This window comes from Bombina bombina, chromosome 5, assembly GCF_027579735.1.
Source record: "Bombina bombina isolate aBomBom1 chromosome 5, aBomBom1.pri, whole genome shotgun sequence".
NCBI classification, from domain to species: Eukaryota; Metazoa; Chordata; class Amphibia; order Anura; family Bombinatoridae; genus Bombina; species Bombina bombina.
In genome coordinates this window covers 798,297,895-798,313,253 of record NC_069503.1, presented here as the reverse complement: position 1 = coordinate 798,313,253, position 15,359 = coordinate 798,297,895, and positions in this window count along the sequence as shown.

Genomic DNA, 15,359 nt, shown 5'->3' with positions numbered 1-15,359 from the left:
AGGATATGATTAGACTAACCCAAACGGTGATATTTTATAAGGATCCTTAAATAATCTCATATTTTAGAGAGCTGGGCAAAATAGTTGCTAGGCAACCAGACACAAAGCAAAAAACAGCAGAATAAGATAGAGTGTGTTATTATTGAAAACACGTCACGTGACAGTGAGAAATAAAGGCTCAAACTCACAGGGTGCCTATTATCAGGCATTACAAGCCAACATGAGTAGCAATTACCACTGTCCCATAGCGTGTGTCCAAAAGATATAAAGTATAACATAATAAAAAGGGGTAATAGATAAGTAGATCTCAAGAATGAATCATGGGTCTCAGCAAATAGTATAAATTAATACTGAATAGATCATTGCTGAATAGATCATGGCTCCCAAGAAAATTATTCAATTTTTAAATTTATGGTGATTATAAAAACACCTGCCAATCCAATTGAGTATTAAGCCCATTAGGGACAAGGGTGTCTTACTGGAATGTCCATTTCACTTCTTTCTGTAGAAGTAACCGGTTTCTGTCCCCTCCTCTTAGAAGTGGCGGTACATGATCTATGATTGTGTACTTAAGGTCCATCACGTTATGCTGTAATTCCAGAAAATGCCTGGCCACTGGTTGTCCTATTGAACCCTTTTTAAGTGCAGACTTGATTGCAGATCGATGGTTCGCCATACGAGTACGTAGGTCATCGGAGGTCTTACCCACATAATACAACCCACAAATTCAATGTAGGAGATATACTATATAAGTGGTGGTACACGTGAGGTGAAACCTATGTTTATAGGTCTTACGTTTATGTGGGTGGGTGAAGCATGAGCCAGTTATAAGGCCTCCGCATGTCGTACAACCTCTCACCCACCACTGGTTACCACCATCTTAGGTACTAGCAGACAGTCTGCCAATGTGAAGTTTTATTGTTTTTTTTTACTAATCTTTTTTTTTATTTTCTGCTGTGTAGGATTCCCCCCTTACCCTCCCACCTCATTGATCCCTCCCAAACAGCTCTCTAACCCTCCCCCTCTAACTAGTTTCCACCATCACAGGCCACCCTCTCTTTGCATCAATTTCTCTATACTGCTATTTCTGCTCTGCCCCACTCATGGGGCATGCAGAAATAGTGCAATATCTCCATAGTTAGCAAGATTGCAATAAATTGAGGCCCAGGACAGCAGCATCGTTCCTTAGGAGGTTAATATAGCTCCATATCTGTATGTATGAGTGTGTGTATATATATATATATATATATATATATATATACATATATATATATATATATACAGTATATATATATATATATTTATATATATATATATATACAGTATATATGATATGCGTTGATAAATAAATAGATAGTTAGTTAGATCGATAGATAGATAGATAGATAGATAGAAATATATATCTATAACCAGCTTACAAATTTAAATCTAACATCAGACTCTCCCAGACTTGCAAACCATCTGACAAGCTTTAAAGCTAACATAACACTCCCAGACCAGCAAACCAGCTTACAAACTTTAAATCTAACATCAGACTCTCCCAGATTTGCAAACAAGCTTATAAGCTTTAAATCTAACATCACACTCCCAGACCAGCAAACCAGCTTACAAACTTTAAATCTAACATCAGACTCTCTCAGATCTGCAACCACTAGCCCTCTGTTCCTCCCACCACCACCGCCCACCCTTGTGTTTACCTTTATATATAATCACATTCTAACAATAATTATGCGCAGCTGTTACTATTAAGCCAGGGTAGGGAAACCACCTCAGACTCACAGCCTTTGTATCACATTTTTTTTTACTTTTCCAAACCTCATTTGCTCAATCACCACACACTCTTTTTTTGATTCCCTATGTCATCACTCACTCTCAGTTTACACTGCCTTATATCAGACATATTTCCCTTCTCCCTTACCTATTGTGTCCATTCCCTCTCCTTTAGATTGTAAGCTTGAGAGCCTTTATACCTGTAGGCCACTTTGTATTTAAAGTGAACTACTACTGATTGTGCTCAAGGGCAGAACATTCCTCTCCTTCTATATAACTCAATTACTGCACCTACAACTGTTATTTACTTTACTGTACTTGTTTGTGTATTACTTGTGTATTTATTCTTTGTATAGCGCTGCGTAATCTGCTGGAGCTTTATAAATAACTGATAATAATAATAATAATTATATATAATTATTATATATAATAATAATATATATAGTTATGTATATATATATATATATATATATATATATATATACACACACATACAGGGAGTGCAGAATTATTAGGCAAATGAGTATTTTGACCACATCATCCTCTTTATGCATGTTGTCTTACTCCAAGCTGTATAGGCTCGAAAGCCTACTACCAATTAAGCATATTAGGTGATGTGCATCTCTGTAATGAGAAGGGGTGTGGTCTAATGACATCAACACCCTATATCAGGTGTGCATAATTATTAGGCAACTTCCTTTTCTTTGGCAAAATGGGTCAAAAGAAGGACTTGACAGGCTCAGAAAAGTGAAAAATAGTGAGATATCTTGCAGAGGGATGCAGCACTCTTAAAATTGCAAAGCTTCTGAAGCGTGATCATCGAACAATCAAGTGTTTCATTCAAAATAGTCAACAGGGTCGCAAGAACCGTGTGGAAAAACCAAGGTGCAAAATAACTGCCCATGAACTGAGAAAAGTCAAGCGTGCAGCTGCCAAGATGCCACTTGCCACCAGTTTGGCCATATTTCAGAGCTGCAACATCACTGGAGTGCCCAAAAGCACAAGGTGTGCAATACTCAGAGACATGGCCAAGGTAAGAAAGGCTGAAAGACGACCACCACTGAACAAGACACACAAGCTGAAATGTCAAGACTGGGCTAAGAAATATCTCAAGACTGATTTTTCTAAGGTTTTATGGACTGATGAAATGAGAGTGAGTCTTGATGGGCCAGATGGATGGGCCCGTGGCTGGATTGGTAAAGGGCAGAGAGCTCCAGTCCGACTCAGACGCCAGCAAGGTGGAGGTGGAGTACTGGTTTGGGCTGGTATCATCAAAGATGAGCTTGTGGGGCCTTTTCGGGTTGAGGATGGAGTCAAGCTCAACTCCCAGTCCTACTGCCAGTTTCTGGAAGACACCTTCTTCAAGCAGTGGTACAGGAAGAAGTCTGCATCCTTCAAGAAAAACACGATTTTTATGCAGGACAATGCTCCATCACACGCGTCCAAGTACTCCACAGCGTGGCTGGCAAGAAAGGGTATAAAAGAAGAAAATCTAATGACATGGCCTCCTTGTTCACCTGATCTGAACCCCATTGAGAACCAGTGGTTCATCATCAAATGTGAGATTTACAAGGAGGGAAAACAGTACACCTCTCTGAACAGTGTCTGGGAGGCTGTGGTTGCTGCTGCACGCAATGTTGATGGTGAACAGATCAAAACACTGACAGAATCCATGGATGGCAGGCTTTTGAGTGTCCTTGCAAAGAAAGGTGGCTATATTGGTCACTGATTTGTTTTTGTTTTGTTTTTGAATGTCAGAAATGTATATTTGTGAATGTTGAGATGTTATATTGGTTTCACTGGTAAAAATAAATAATTGAAATGGGTATATATTTGTTTTTTGTTAAGTTGCCTAATAATTATGCACAGTAATAGTCACCTGCACACACAGATATCCCCCTAAAATAGCTATAACTAAAAACAAACTAAAAACTACTTCCAAAACTATTCAGCTTTGATATTAATGAGTTTTTTGGGTTCATTGAGAACATGGTTGTTGTTCAATAATAAAATTAATCCTCAAAAATACAACTTGCCTAATAATTCTGCACTCCCTGTATATATAAATACATTTTTATTTTAATATTGAAATTTAGTTAAAATCCTTTAATGAACTGCTACAGGATTAAATGCAGTCTCTGTAGACTACTGCTCTATGAATTTGCACATTGAATATTGCGCCTATACATATACTTCGTTTTACTGTAAGTCTTAATCATACTGATTGAGGGTACTTTTGTGAGTGCATTTTATATTCAATTGAGTACTTGTGTAAATAATAAACATACTACACTACATAAAGTTTTTTGTTTCCTTCGGTATACACTTGGGGAGATATATCATCAAAGTAAAACCTAACATAGACTAGCTATACCAGATTGTGCGCTATTCTGATATCGACAGCTCACCCGGCTCTATCAATAGCGTTCCACTTGTAATCTAGACCTACATGTACTATTTTTTATTATTTTCTATGTTTATCTTTTGTAAGTACCAGTATAGAAACAAATGGTCTATATATTATTAAATATCTTCCTTTCTTGAATTTTAGCTTAAAGATGATAAGTACAGAGTGACATTTGAAATGCTAATCCATAACTCTTACTTTTTTAAAAGAGACATGTTTTTTTTTTTGTTTTTTTGTAAAGCAATTCTACTTACAGGTCCTCTCCTGCTGCCCCACAATTTTATTTATTTTTTCTTCTGGTGAACTCACCCAATCATTATCTGAGAAATACAGCTTGCTCTTTTCTATGTGGGGGCATCCTAAACTGTTCCACACATGCACAATTTTATGCTAGTGGTTTTTACTAGCAGAGGCCCTTCTCATGCATTCTTTTTCACTAAGGGAGTCCCCATAATGTTATAGTAAACAGTGAAGAAATGTCCTTGTATTGCTGCCAGCTTATATAAGTGCATTTTGTCAAGCACATTACTAAGTGAGTACATTTACATTACAAATAAGTATACAGCGGGTAGGACCACCCTATACGTCACTACATTACAAAAGTAAACAAAAAATTAAAACAGGGAAATAATATTTATTTTACTATAACAATGTAAAATTACAACAATAAAAAAATACAGATAGGACCCTACTTAGTAGTAGAATAGATAGTAATGAGATGAAATACCATACATAATCAAGTGCGATTAAATGTGTGAAGTAATTAGGGATTTGATGTCATGTAAACAGTGGACAAATCTGCCATGTTGAATTTGGAAGTTTGTAATGCAGTTAAAGTTACATTCCGGTAAAAATTTAAATGCACATAGATGAATTATATCTTTGACTAGGAACATGTTTACAATGTACATGTATTGGCAAAAATGATTCTAGTAAAAGTTACCACTGTTTTAGTGTTAATATTTTGTCTGCACGTGCATGTGAGGCATAGCTAGATATTCTCAGTGCCAGTGCATTTTAAATACTGCAGCAATTAACAAATAGCGTCATTACCAGATGGTATAAGCACCTTAGGCTCTTGGAGCAAGTGCTGTTTTAAAATACTGGTGCACGGTGCATACTTAAATACACATTTGAAACAGATATATCTATTATTAGAAGCATTTTTGCTAATACATTGTATACTACAAACATGCTTCTATTCAAAACTGAAATGCACCTGTGTGGATTCCAATTTTGGCTGGAATGTCCCTTTAAAGTTCTTTTTTGATGATTGGGAGACACTATTGTTTGTTAATGGTGCCAGCATGGTAAAATGGAAATAGAATATCTTGGAAATGATCAACCTCGACTGTGTTTCATTTGGAAGGATTGTGAACTTTTAATAATAATATTATCCACATAACAACTCTATCAACTTGTTTTTTTTTCATGAAAAGCTGTGCGTATTAGCATCCCAGTGTGCTAATTACAATTAGTTTGTCACAGACAAAAACGATTTACTTTAGGTATAGTAATGCTATAGTGACCCATCTTGTCACAAATTAGCATACTGAAATACATAGTCAAAAGTATTTATGTAAAAAAAATCTAGTTTGGAAAAATGGTACCTAACAAAATGTTAATTTTAATGCTCTCACAAATCATATTACAGGCTTATAAAAACTATCAAATGACAACAGCATAAATATCAAATTAAATGGTGAAAAATTACATTGACCTCAGACCTTAAGTCCTTACTAAAATGCAATAAGAACAGGAAATTTTTAATTTCGATGCTTGGCTAAATAAAATTCAAAATGTAATGGCTAAGTTTCATGTCCCAAAAAGCTGTACACAAGCATAATTTAAAAATAACGCTAGTTAACTAACAGCTAGATTATGAGTTGTGCGTTCCTCTTTTAACGCTAAAAAATATGGCATTTTCAACGTTAAAACAGCACTGCAGCCATTACAAGTCTTGTCGGTATAGCTGTACCGCAAGTCTTTTAGCCTGTAACGCAACGTCAGTCCCGCACTCATAAAAATTACGTTTTTTCATGGGCTTCCCATAGCACTGCCATTACGAGTTTTGCGGTGAGGCTAAAAAACCTGCGTTAAAGCCTAAAACGACAAGATCCGTAACGCCATCTAAAAGCAGTAGTTATGAGTTTTATGCAACAAAACTGTTATATAAAACTCATAACTAAAGTGTTACTAAGTACACTAAACACCCATAAACTACATATTAACCCCTAAATCTAGGCCCTCCCGCATTACAAACACTATATTAAATTTATTAACCCCTAATCTGCCTCTCCCGACATTGCCGCAACTAAAAAATATTAACCCCTATTCCGCCGCTCCTCGACATCGTCACCACTCTAATAAACGTTTTAACCCCTAAACCGCCACCCTCCCATATCGCAAACACTATTTAAATATAATTAACCCCTAATCTTCCGTCCACCCACATCACCCCCTATACTAAAGTTATTAAGCCCTACATCACTGCCACTATAATAAATTTATAAACCAATAAACCGCAAGCCCCCATAAAGAAATATACTAAAGTAAACTTATAACTCCTAAACTGAAAGCCCCCACATCGCAATAAACTAAATTAAACTAGTAACCCCTAAACCTAACGCCCCCCTAACATTAGATTGCAATTACAATTTCCCTATCTTAAATTAAATTAAAACTTACCTGTCAAATTAAAAAAACTAAGTTTAAACTAACAATTAAACTAATATAATTATTAAACTAAAATTAAACTAACTACCAATTAAATAAAACTAAACTACACATTAAAAAAATCCTAACACTACTATAAAAATTACAAAGTATCTAATTCCAAAAAATAAAAAAGACTAAATTACAAAAAATAACAAACACTAAATTACGAAAAATAAGAAATGATCAAAAATAAAAAAGAATTACACTGAATCTAATAGCCCTATAAAAATAAAAAAGCCCACCCAAAATAAAAAAACCTAGCCTACAATAAACTACCAATAGCCCTTAAAAGGGCCTTCTGTAGGGCATTGCCCTAAATTAAACAGCTCTTTTACCTATAAAAAAATACAAAGTCCCCCCAACAGTAAAACCCACCACCCAACCAACCCCCCAAAATAAGAAACATAACTCTAAAAAAACCTAAGCTATCCAATGCCTGAAAAGGGCATTTGGATGGGATTACCCTTAAATGGGCATTTAGCTCTTTTACAAGCCCAAACCCTAAACCAAAAAAAAAAAAAAACACCCAAAAAGCCCTTAAAAAACGATCTTCATCCAGGCGGCGAGAAGTCTTCATCAAGGCGGCCTCTTCAATCTTCATCCAAACGGCAAGAAGTCTTCATCCAGGTGGCCTCTTTAATCTTCATCCAGGCGGCATCTTCTATCTTGATCCAGGCGGCGTGGAGTGGGTCTATCCTGAAGACATCTTGCATGGAGCATCCTCTTCATACTGTCGCCGCTGTACACTGAATCTTCAATGCAAGGTACGCGATTCAAGATGGCGTCCCTTGCATTCCTATTCAAATCATCCAATAGATCGAGAGCTGCTTAAATCTTATTGGCTGATTTCAACAGCCAATAGGATTTTAGCAGCTCTAATTCCTATTGGCTAATTCAAATTTTCCAGCCAATAGGAATGCAAGGGACGCCATATTGAAACAGCTCCCTTGCATTGAAGATTCAGTGTATGGCAGCGACCGTATGAAGAGGATGCTCCGTGACGGATGTCTTCAGGATAAACCCGCTCCATGCCGCCGGGATCAAGATAGAAGATGTCGCCTGGATGAAGATTGAAGAGGCCGCCTAAATGAAGACTTCTCGCTGCTTGGATGAGGACTTCGCAGCCGGGATGAAGATTGAAGAGGCCATCTGGATGAAGACTTCTCGCTGCCTGGATGAGGACTTCACCGCTGGGATGAAGATTGGTTAAGCAGGACTTCAAAAACTGTAAGTGGATCGTTGGGGGCTAGTGTTAGGCTTTTTTTAAGGGCTTTTTGAGTGGGTTTGTATTTTAGATTAGGGTTTGGGCAGCAAAAGAGCTAACTGCCCTTTTAAGGGCACTGCAAATACAAATGCCCTTTTCAGGGCAATGGGTAGCTTAGGTGTTTTAGATAAAAAAAAATATTTTGTGGGTTTTGGGGGTGGGGGTTTGTAATGTTAGTGGGTTTTTGTATTTTTTTTTTCCTTCAGAAAAAGAGCTGATATCTTTAGGGCAATGCCCTACAAAAGGCCCTTTTAAGGGCCATTGGTAGTTTATTCTAGATTAGGTTTTTTATTTTGGGGTGTTTTTTTTTTAAATGGGTATTAGAATACGAATAATGAGTTTTTATTTTTAGATTAGGGCTTGGGCAGCAAAAGAGCTAAATGCCCTTTTAAGGGCATTGCCCATACAAATGGCCCTTGGTAGTTTATTCTAGATTAGGCTTTTTTTTCTATTTTTTTCTTTTTTTTAAAAAAGTGTATTAGAATAGGAACCATTTTCATTTTTTGGATAATTTCATTTTTTGTTTTTTTTTAATGGTAAGTTTTTTTTATTTTTTTTGTGATTTTAGTGTTTTTATTTTTTTAATGTTAGGTTTTAGTGTAAGGTAGCTTAGGTTTTATTTCACAGGTAAGTTTGTATTTATTTTAACTAGGTAGTTAGTAAATAGTTAATACCTATTTACTAACTAGTTTAGCTAGCTAAAATAAATACAATTGTACCTGTGAAATAAAACCTAAGCAAGCTACAATATAACTATTAGTTATATTGTAGCTAGCTTGGGTTTTATTTCACAGGTAAGTATTTAGTTTTAAATAGGAATTATTTAGTTAATAATTGTAAGTTTAATTTAGCTCTATTGTAATTATGTTAAAGTTAGGGGGTGTTAAGGTTAGGTTTAGGGTTAGATTTAGGGTTAGGGTTAGGTTTAGGGGTAGGTGTAGGGGTTAATAGTTTAATTTAGATTTTTGGGATGTGTGAGGCTGGCGGTTTAGGGGTTAATAGATTTATTTTGTGGTGATGATGTGGGATTCCAGAGGTTTAGGAGTTAATAGCTTTATTTAGTTGTGGCGGTGTCGGGGGGCGGCGGAATAGGGGTTAATATATTTATTATAGTGTGGGCGATGTTGGGGTGCAGGGGAATTGGGGTTAAAAACTTTCAGCGATATCGGGAGCGGCAGATTAGGGGTTAATAACATTATATAGGTGCCGGCGATGTCGGTGGGAGGCACATTAGGGGTGTTTAGACTCAGGGTTTATCAATGGGGCTGCATTATGGAGCTTTTTATTCCTCGATCGCAGTTTTTAGACTTTTTTCTGACCCGCTCTCCCCATTGATGTTTATGGGGAAAGTGTGCAGGAGCACGTCAAAACAGCTCTTGTTTTTGGTGCGGTATGAAGCTTAAAAGCACCATATCGCATGCACAAGCCGGGTTTTTATAAACTTATGATAGATCCACTATATGGTGTTAAATAACGCAACTTTTGTTGCATTCATTAATTTCCCTATAGCGTACATAACTCGTAATCTATCTGTAGGAGCTCTATAGTTTTGAAAGAATCGTAGAGTTGAATGTTTATACCTCTTTTTTTAAGGGAGTACTGAAATCAGGAATTTTCTTGCTTGTTCATGTTTCAGTTGTAATGCGAAGCTGCATTCAGGTGGTTTCTTTTGGCTGCGCCCGCAGTCAACATTCTTTTGTCTGCCTAGCACAGCCAACATTCCTTTGAGGATGAGTGCGCAACTGGTGACACCGACGGACGCGTTACAGTACGTTAGTATAGATGGGACTTTAATATTCATAATTGCACCCTGTTCTATCAATAGCGCTCAAAAAAGTTACCCATACGATGCATGGACAAAACTGACTTTGACAATCATAATCCACCCAAGCATAAATTAATAACTAAATATTGACAACAAAATAGACACATCAAATTAAATAGCCAAAGGGAGTTTATAAAGTGCTAAACTGCCCTGTTAATTAGAGCAAACACAATGATAAAACAAATATTCTCAACCCTGGTAGTAGAGTGTACACATTAGTTTGATACCTCATTTTCTAAGGTTAGGAAGTTAAATTTTACTTACTACCAAACGTGGTCACTTTATAGTGTGATATTTTATACATACTTATGAGAAAAGAGGAGTCAAGCTTATTTGAAAAAGAGGGGAATAATGACAAGTTGTAACTATTAATATCTTAATAGAGTCAAATACCAATAATCCCATGTCAATCAAGTTTGTTATATCATGTTCGAGACATCACTGTCTATATTACAGTAATAAGGGAAGGTGGGTAAGTAGGAGGGTAGGGGGAAAAAAATAAAAAAAATAAGGGAGATATTTATGTACATCTTTCATAAATATATCTTTCTCTCTTCCCTCCTCCCAGTCTGATAGCATCAAAAGAGTCTCATACGCTAAATTAGTCCGCAAAAAATTGGACCATTGCTCCCAGGTTTTCATGCACAAGTCAATCTTGCCCAATAGGTTGAAGACATATGTCTCAATTTTCCTCATAAACTTAATTTGATCTATTGCCCTCTGAAAAGTGGGAGGAAGAACCTGCTTCCAATACCTAGCTATTGTTAACTTGGCTGCTGTGAAAAAGTAAATGAGGAAAATTTTCCTTGATAGAGACATTCTAGGAAAATATAGGTGTAGTAAGCTGCTTTCTGGAGACATAGGAAGGTTGTAATTGAGATCTCCCAGAAACCCAAACAGGCTCTCCAAAAGGGTCTGAACCTAGGGCAATCCCACCACACATGCATCCATGTCCCAATCTGTCCACACTGTCTCCAACACTAGGGAGACACGCCATTGAAAAGATGAAGACACTTGGGCACTAGATGCCAACATTGGACAATCTTATAGTAAATCTCCCACAGGGTATAGCAGTGGAGTTTTTTTTAATTAAGATTATAAGCCTTGCTTGGGGGTCACTCTCTGTATAAGTCTCTTGAATGAAGGCCACATCAACATTACCTTTCTTTAGATGATTAGCCGAGGTGTTCAAGCCCCGAGCATTATGGTTAAAAATCGTAAGCTAGGCATACAAGTAAAAAAGAAAGAGGAGAAAGATAAAAAAAAAGGGGGGGGGGGTAAAGGTAATAGGTAAGCAAGGGGAGAGGGTTATACAATAAATGATCTTTATTTACAATTCAATGATGTTTCTACTTTGAATATTTTAACAGTTAATCGACTCAATAAACCAAGTGTATGTTATCATGACAACTTGTATCAATAATAACAAATTGGCGGGTTAATACCGCCAAAATATTCACCAAAATAGGTGAATGCTGACTAAATAATAAAGAATATATAAACTTTAACTTATAAACTTAGTCAATTGGGGGTGGGGGGGAGGTGAGCTAAGAGCACAGTCTGCAGTCTTTTAGGCTGGGTTTTATATACTTAAGTTAAAATCTCTGTCACTTGAAGGGGGAAGATGAGATAATGGAATAGACTGCAATCTAGCAGGATATATATTGTAACCTTTAAATGGATACGCTATTATGTGGAGTTCTTGTATACGGCGATGAGCCTGGATATTAATATAAAATAAGTTAAGTTAAGAGGGGGAGTTTAAGGCAGGGGAAACAGCACAACTACACAAGGTGGTTTTGGATATAAATTACCTTGTAGTAACCTGGCATACCTTGACAACTAAACATAAAAAGGAACATGTATCAACACCAATTTGGATTTTTCACAGATCTCTTCACTCTCCCACATGGGTTAGATCACTGTCATTATATAAGTAGGGTAAATGCCCCCACTGAAAGCCTGTGATATCCCTGTGGGAGTCAAATAGAACCCCAGCTTAAAATTATATTTATGACAGAAAAGCCGTCTAGCTCTAGAGGTATGACTTATTCTAAAAGTAATTATAACTAACATTTTGGTAACACATCAAATAGATAACTGAGAACTATATACCTCTGAAATTAATTTATATGAAGGCAACATATAAACATCTCCTTAACTATACACAGCCCTTAGGACATACTCCTATCTGGGAGACGCCCCGAAACATTGTTAATTAAATAAGAAAAAGTACCTGTAAACTAACAAGGGTATAGCATTACCACCTCTGTTTATTCGCACTTGTGCAGCGGGAGTCACTTTCACTGGATACAGTGATAGTTTATCAAAAAGTATTACCCATGGTAGTCCCAGAGAGTCCTCACACCTCCTCAGAATCCCCAGGTACTCTTTCCTGCTGCTTGTTTGGTTTCTTAGTCAAGGGTTGCCACTCAGAAGCTGAAGATTTGAGACCCCTTGGTGTTGCAGGGAACGTGCCTGAGTTCACGTTTTGAGAACATAAACCTAACGATGACATCCATCTCAGTCCTTAGTCCAGAGAGGTTATAACATAACTCTTGCTGTTGTGTTGAAAGAATAGTCTCACCGGGAATCCCCACATGTACTTGATCCCTGATTTCCTGAGATTCTGTGTGATTGGAGCAAATGATCTTCTCTTTGCTAGAGTAAATAGAGATCAGGAAACAGCTAGATGTCTTTAAATTTTTCTGAGAAGGATTTATTGGTGAATGCCGCTCTCAACAGATGCTCTTTGAATGTAAAATAATAAAGTCGTATTATCATATCCCTAAGTAGGTCTGAGGCCATTGCTCTAGGTCTAAGTGCCCTATGAGCCCTGTCTATCAAAGCATCCGTATCCTGTAGGCAGTGGCATCACTAGGGGTGTGCGAGGGGTGCAGGTGGTGCGGACCACACACGGGTGACACCCTCCAGGGTCAATTTTATTGAAATTCAAAGAAATACAATGTAGAGAAGCATAGATTTATTTATTAGAGGGGCCAGAAGTTGTGAACATTAGTGGGGCTGGGGAAGTTGTAGACATACTTAATTTTTTTGCCCCTTGAGCCCGTGCCGCATTTCCACAAATAGTTTTCCCGGCTGCTTTTACTTGTTTGTACTTTTCTCCTCCCCTGCCCACTTTCACTATGAATGTTGCAGGCGTGCCGTGGGGCTTGCGAAGTTGCGCTTCTAGCCTAAACCTTCCTGCCTATCTGTGCTCACTGCTCAGTGATGTGTGGAGCAGTGGAGTCACATACTGCTGTGCTGTCTCTCTAAACGGGAACCGGGAAATCGTGAGGGGGATGCCTGGCACCTGAACGCATGACTGTCTGACACTGTCTCTAAAGTGAAGGAGCCATGTATGATGCCCACCAGACTGATATGGTTATGGTACACTAAGTGCACACTGAAGAGGTAGGAGGGGAGGGCAGACGGGAGTCTGGGGGTGGGCAGAGTGCAGAGGTGATTGGCCATAAGAAGCGGTAGACACGCAGCCCAGCGCTGTGCACTGACAGAGAGCTGAATTTTCATAGTTTGCACGCCTAAACCTTTTCTTTAGTGATTATTTTTTAGAGTGCACTGTTTATCTTTCATTTGATTCTCTGCTGAGCTAGGGAGCAGCTCTAGGCTTTATAATTAATGCAGTGCAGTTTACATATTTTGTATGTGTGTGTCTGAGTTTTTGTGTGTGTGTCTGAGTGTTTTTGTGTGTGTGTCTTAGTGTTTGTATGTGTGTGTCAGAGTGTTTTTGTGTGTGTGTTTAAGTGTTTGTGTGTGTCTGAGTGTTTTTGTGTGTGTCTGAGTGTGTTTCCTAGTGTTTGTGTGTGCATCTGAGTGGGTTTTTATGTGTGTCTAAGTGTGTGTGTGTCTGCTTTCTGTACATTGGAGAAGTTTGCCTTTTCTATGAAATCCTCTTCTTGCAGTAATTTTTTTTTTTACTGGGGGGTGGTGGGAGGGGGGTGACACCATAACTTACCGCACTGGGTGACAACAACCCTAGTGATGCCACTGCCTGTAGGGAGCCCAAGAGTTCCTTGAATATGCTCATTAGATAGGCAAGGAATTCGGCAGTGTCAATATCCTCAGAGATGCCTCGTATTCTGACATTGGTACGGTGAGATCTGTCGTCTATATCTGCCATCTTTGATTCTAAATCCCCAATGTTTTCTGCCAGGGTTTGAGCATATGATAACAGGTTTGTCTAATCTATGGCTACGTCTTCTTGTTCCTTTTTAAGGCCTCTGTTCTCTCTCCTTGTGAGTTCAAATCTCTCCTTAAATCATCCACAGAACTTTGTATCTCGTTTTTAAGTGCGGAATAATGATTATCAATTTTAGATGATAGGGCATTAATGGAGTCCAGAACTTGTGTGTCTGTGTGTGATGGCCTCATTTTCATTGAAGGTTCTGGGTCTGGCATGTCTTTGCATGATAGGTGTGATTCTCTATATTCTTCGTCTGAGCAATCTCTGTCTGACTGTAGCTTGCTGTTGAAATGATCTGCGACAGAGCGTTTAGGGCCCTCAGGGTGCCTTTGCTGTTGCTTTTTCCTGTTTGAATGTGCCATCTTTGCACAAGATAAGGCTACTGAGTAAGCTGTATATGTGATTTGGCTAAGCCACTTTGTATTGTAGAAACAGCCTTCTACCAGCAGGGTCACTGTATATTTCTCAGGCACTTGCTACCCCGAGGTACCCACTAATTGACTATAAATCTGCAGTTGCTCGTTCACCTACTCTCCCCCAATCTGGGTGTTTTAGCAGAGGAACATGCTCTTGGGTAATTTATCCATATCAACACTCCATCTCATAAATGCCGTAAAGTCAGAGTAGTAGGATAATAAAAAAACTGAGGAAGGTAGTAGGTACTGGCACTGCTCCCCAGGGAAGGTGTCCACACTGGACAAAGACCGGAAAAGGAGTCAGGGTATGCCCTGCTAACACTGAGTTCAGCAGGAAAGGTGGGGGGAGAGTATCTCACACCAGGCCTCAACTTCAGCAATTCCACACTCTGTGCAGTTAGCATGCCATGTTTTCCTATAGATCTCTTATTATATAGCAGATTGTGTGGGACACACACTTATCAAACCAGGAGTAATCCCCGATAGTATTCGCTTTATAGACTTCTAGTGAGACATGTAGGATGGCTGTACAATAGGGCTGAATTTGACACTAAATCAGGGGAGCTTTGTTTGATTAGGAGTTTGATTAGGGTTCCAGCAGTATTCTCCACAGTCTCCGCTCCCCATGCACTGCAATTCCAGGGTTGACTCAGAGTATTAAAAAGTACTTGGCCTTTAAGATGGTGGACTTTGCGCCAAATTCCTGTGTTTTTTATGTGGCCAAAATAAAGGTAAAAACCCGTATCTCACCCTCT